Raw genomic sequence first — 6189 nt, 5'->3', positions numbered from 1 at the left:
CACCTCGAGGAGGTCCCCAAAAGCACCCCAATGACCAAGCAACGAAACCAGATAAGTGAAATTTAAAACAAACTTTATTTAAATTAATTAAAATCAAGTTGGGAGGGGGGAAAGTGGACTTTAAAAGTAATGGCCGGTGTGTTCTTCTTTGCAGGGATAGAGGGGGCCAATTGAAGAGGACGGAGCTCCTTCGTCCTCAGGTGAGTATCTCCTCTTCTACTGGTCCTAATCTTGGCTTCCTGTTTTTTATTTCAGTGAACACGTGGCGCCCTCCTCGGATCCTGGAGGCAAACAAGAAACACACAATGAATAACTGGACATCCCACATTTACCTGTAACTCCGTTCCTGTGTGAGGCACCCTGGCCTCGCCTTAGCGACTTCCAATGGTTGAGTACTTCTCCTCCCTCTAGATCCCGTGCCGACCGCGGAGCAGATCAGGTAAGTGTCACCGTAGGATCGTCTATGAAGGTAGGCCCTTACTCATGCTCCTGAGGTCTTACTTTCCAGTGGCTCTATAATCACAAAGTTAGATAATTAATCGGCTCTTATTCTCGTTTTAGGCATGCCCAGTCGTTGCGAGGCCCCACTGGAAGGGAAGGACACTCAACCCCGCTCGGACAAAGGTCCCGATCCCAGGCTTTGGCCCCTGCACAGAATACACAAATCAGTTGACTCTTGATTTTGCTGGACGGTTTACTTCGGACTCTCAGGTGCTTTGGGTAAGTATATCTCTTAGGTTAAGCGTGTTCCTTTGGACTTTCAGGCGGTTTGGGTAAGTATAACTCTCAGGCTGGGCGTGTTACTTTGGACTCTCAGGCGGTTTAGGTAAGTACAGGGTTTAAATTGAGCCAGAGCCGTCCAGGGCTAAGCCCCGGTACATAGGCTGAAGGTCTCACTCTGCTCATGCCATAGTACCCGCTGCGCTTGTGCGTGAGCACTCGCTGCGCTGGTGCGTGTGCACTGACGCGAAGGGAATAATGTGTTTCCATTCATTATGGGGCAAACTCACCAACGCAAGTTCAACGATTTGCGCGATCAGATTACATACAAAATCAATGCAAAGACGCAACCAGGCGCGTCCTCGCACGGGGCGATGCAAATGATGCGAATTGGGCTGCGCAATTGCCGCGAAAACACGAGCTTTTCCCTTTAAGCGCGTCTTCGCGCAAGTTAACTCAGAACTTCAAGAACGCGCTCTCACGCAGGTTCATTGAGAGAGACAGCATTGTATTGACACCCCCACTGCATTGCCCAATTACGCATCGCCACGCTAAACGGTGTCACCTACTTCTAATAAGCCCCATTTTGGTTGTCAAGGGAAACCAGGAAGTCATTGTGTTTTAAAATTTCGGTCCGGGCGGAACCTCTCCTCTCACTTTTTGGTTCCGCCCTAAGTCACTCTGTGACATCTTGGTTTAATCTTAAGCTAGTGGTTCCCAAACTTTTTCCACCGCACTCCCTTTGTACAGAAAAATATTATCAAGCCCCTCTCAGATCTATCCTTTGCTTGCAAATTCCTTATAGGATGGATTTAAAACAATGTAATTTATACACTACTGCAACTTCAGTCTGTGATCTTACTAAAAAAACTAAATAAGAAAAAACGGGTGAAGCATTAGATTACGATTCAGACTGAACTAACAAACACCAGCAATGTACGTTATAAGTTGGTTTTTGTCTGGATTTGTAATGGGAATCACATAGCTCTCATTTTCATATTGCAGAAACAAATTAACTGTGAGATACAACAAGCATATAGACGTCACTGCCTGTAAAAGATGTCTCTTATCTTTACCTCATCTTTTATGTCTCCAACAGAAAAAAATCTAATCATTAATCTTCATCTTTTTACTGCTAGTGCTCTTATTCTTGAGCAACAGTCTCAACTCCATTCACAGGACAGATTATGTTTTATATTTTTATAAACCTGTTCCTTAAATTATTAATAAATTGAGACAGAAATATTCTGCACATTTTATATTTACATTGAATTTTTGGAGAAACTGAATGTAATTGTTTTTTTGAAATTGTAAAACTTGTTAACAAAAATGTTAAATGGAGCTGATAGTAACATATTTAGAAAATTGTGCATGCTCGCTTAGTCTACGAGTCCGTAGGGTGTCACATCTGTCATTTTTACACTTCCAAGTGTGCTCATCAGCGCCCCCTTTGCCCCCTTGATGCTGTCTGCAGCAGAATTTGCACACTTTACCAACCCAGAAGCCCTTGCGAAAGAGCAGTCAGACCAATCAGACAACTGATACATAACACAAATATATTTTTTTTTAAATTCTAAAGACAGATTAAAAATGAGTGTCGTGTTCTTGAATCAGCATAAAAACTTGATCGGCTTTGCCACAAACCACCCACTTAAACAGGATGAGACTGTGTGATAGACATCTCTGCCCAGAAAACCAGTTTATACCAGCTTCAGTTTAATACTAGATAAAATAAACACATCATATCAGAGACAACCTCAAAAACAAGTGTAAAATTCACAACATAAACATCAGTTCATGACAGGGCTTTTTAATTTCAAAATGTTATCCAATTATTGTTTAACAAAAGATAAAGAAAACAAAAATGGAAAAGGCTCTTATGATCAATAGCATCACTGATGTAATGTCAGTCTGTTTTCTTTACATGTTAATAAATTCAACCTCACTGAAACTCAACCTGTGCAGAGCAGCTGCCCTTATTGTCCTTGCACTCTGAAGTGCCATTTTTTAGGTATTTTATTTAAATTTATTTATTTTCTTCAATTTTATTTCAGTTAGATTTGTTTATTTTAAGTTTGCTCAGATTACATATGAATGTGTAAACTTTACTGTTTGTTTCTTTAAGAGACATGATCTTGTACAAATACGGCCATGGGCAATTCATTTCTACATCTTCAGATTCTGCCGTCATGTCTTGCTCCATCACGGGCATTATAATAGGATAGATGTGTCGACTTTTCCCCAGACGATCTCCACAAAGACGAGTGACAGAACAATCACAGTAATGATCAAATTAAATTTGTGATCTATTAAGAGAAGAAGATGCTGCGCTGCTTAAAGGGCCGGTCACACTACACTTTTCATTCCATTGACTTCCATTCATACACAAGTGAATGCGTCAGATTGGAAACGCAAACTTGTGTGATGATATTTCGCAGGTCGCTGCATAGCAAAGTTCAAGTCAAAGCTCTGTGAATTCATATCATGTGAAGCATTACGATCAGTACAAAACTGGTACAACACTGTGTGATCTTTCTCTCTACTGAAAAGTACAAATAAATGAAGCAAAAGATCAAACTGATGAGCTGCTCCCCACAGCAACATCTGACCAAAGTGTGACCGCGGCTTAAATCAGCCTGCAATGCAATTATTTACATTTTCCCCAAAATAAGTGTATTACTAACAAATACTTTGATAATAAATAGATTAAACTCCCCATGCATTTATTGCACATCCCATAATGCACAATTGTTGAAACTTTCAAGAAGTCGTGAACCACAGAATCTTAAAACCCCCTCGACTAATTCTAGTCAGAAGATAACCAAAAAGATTGGTCGCAGTCTGGAGCTCTTGGTGTCCCCCTATTGCCCAATCCGTCTATGGATAATCTGGCACTAAGTAAGAAGCTCGTAAACAGATTCAGGGCGTTGTTGTAAGCAGTAAATTGCATGTAAAGCGTCTGTGAGAAGATAACTTTGTGGTTACATTCTGGGCTCTCCAGCTTGTCTTTAACTACACTGTCAGAAAAAATGTGTCCTAATATGAACTATTTACATACTTCAGATGTATTAATATGTACCTTTGAGATACTTAATATCACATACTTAAAAACTTAAAACTTGTTTTTCTTAAGTAACATTTCAAATAAAAGATTCAATACATATACATGTGTATACATGCGTGCTTGTGGAGATCTCTGACTTTAAGCGGTTTGTAAAGTTGTGTCTGAAGTAGATAATTTAATGATCTTATCTCATTTTCTCGTACTCAAGCCGATGTTAAAGAAACTCTTTTTGACACTTTTTATAGCATAAGAAGAAGGAAACCTTTTCATAACATGCTTGGACTTTACATATTTTGACAACTATTCCATACTATTATATTAAAAGTTAATTTATAGCTGTTAATTATTGCTGAGTCTTGTAAAAGATGTCTCTTATCTTTACTTCATCTTTTATGTCTCCAGCAAAAATAAATCTAATCATTAATCTTCATCTTTTTACTGCTAGTGCTCTTATTCTTGAGCAACAGTCTCAACTCCATTCACAGGACAGATTATGTTTTATATTTTTATAAACCTGTTCCTTTCTTTACTAATAAACTGAGCCAATAATTTGCATATGTTTTATACTCCACACGACCAGCAAACTGATGAACCTCATGCAGATCCTTTAGTTTCCAAGCATTAATGTTTGACAGATCCCAGGATGTTTTCTCTACTGTATATCCAGTGGGATGTGAGTATGAAGAGTGAATATCTACTGTTGATCCCACTAAAGCACAAACTCTTGTAAAGGTGTAAGTCACAGCCCAACAGCTACTGTTAGAAAGACCTGAAAGAGTCACAAAATACTGCTGTAACCTTCACAATTATTTGAAAACATCTGCACAAATATACTTAAATACAATTTATTAAGAGAACAACAATACTTCATTAATTCTTGTAACGGTGGTCACCTTTTTTCGCATTGCCACTCTCCCCTCAGAAAAAAACAACCTATGGTTGGACGAAAAACAACAACAAAAAAAAACTCAAAAACAAAATAGGTTAGAAACCTAGGAACTCCTCATCCTCATCAGAGGTGTCTTGAAATAGCTGGCAAAGTTTTTCCTTTTCTTGAGACTCCAATTCCTCAGCTGTAGGAAAGCACATTTTTAAGTTACAGATATGCCCTGTACATACATCCTCACCAGTGTCTTCCAGGGCTATTCGATAATTCACCAAACCCAGTTGCTGCAAAATACAGTAAGGTCCCTTCCATTTTTGTGCTAATTTTGCAGGAAATTTGTGTGATGCACTAGACTGAGGGAAGTTAAGTAACCATACACAATCTTTGTTTTTGAATGTTAAGTCTCTCCTTTTGCTGTTATAATTTCTCATTTGTCTCTTCTTGGCTCTCACTATTTTCTTTGGCTTGCTGTTGCAGTTGATGAAGATGATGGACTACATCATATGAATCAGCATTTGGATTCAAATTAGTCCAATGCAGGATTTTGTCCATAGGACCCTGGAGTTTTCTGCCAAGTTGGAGTTCTGCAGGGGTTAGTCCAATAGTTTCTTGCACAGCTGAATTTAAAGCAAAACGGAATTCAGGTAAGAACTGTTTCACTTTTTTGTAGTTGTCTTCCACATAGGCAGCCATCATGGTCTTGAGGCCATCATGAAATCAAAATGTAAGATTTTTGGCCTTTAGTATGAATATGTTATCTTAAATTGTCACGGTTTCAACCGTGTTTCTGTTGTCTCTGTTCTGATTGTTGTCATCTGGACTTTTCACTGATTACCAATCATCACACCTGTTACCATTTAGTCTTTGTGTATATATATATATATCCCGGTCACCTGTATGTTCAGTTGCTGGATCGTTGTCTTGGTTTGTTTCATTGTCACAGTGTATGTCTTGGTCCCTGTTCCTGCTACCCGTTTGTTCATTTATCGCGACTTGTTTCATGTCTTGTTTTTGATTTAATAAATGTTGTTTATTACAAACTTTGCGTTTGCATCCTCCTACCTGTTCCGGGGACGTGACATAAAGGGATAGCCCAGTTCACCCAAAAATGAAAACTTGTAATTTTTTTACCCAGCCTCGTGACATTTGATTCTACCAATGTCTTTCTTTATTCTTTCGAACCCAAACTCAGTTTTTTTTGTTAAAGTGTTGCTTTGGGTTTTCTGGTTACTCCCAGTCACCACTCAGATGAAATGAGTTTTTGTGCTATCCTTTATAAATGTTGTTATTATACAAACTTAAAAGTATTTATGAATTGATATACCAATTAATGTATTTGCACATTCTTTAGATTTGATGGCCATAACTGGAAACGCCCACAATGAGTCATATCCGTTTATGTTGTGGATAAAAATTATTCAAATCAATGTCTGTAGACCTTATTAGGTGCTTGATCTTGATGTGAAATGAATATTACTGATATTTTGCTTGGTGCAATGGGAAAAAGTTGCTGTGTGGG

This window comes from Paramisgurnus dabryanus, chromosome 24 (assembly GCF_030506205.2).
Source record: "Paramisgurnus dabryanus chromosome 24, PD_genome_1.1, whole genome shotgun sequence".
NCBI classification, from domain to species: Eukaryota; Metazoa; Chordata; class Actinopteri; order Cypriniformes; family Cobitidae; genus Paramisgurnus; species Paramisgurnus dabryanus.
The sequence above is the reverse complement of the archived record's forward strand: the minus strand, read 5'-3'. Positions refer to the sequence as shown.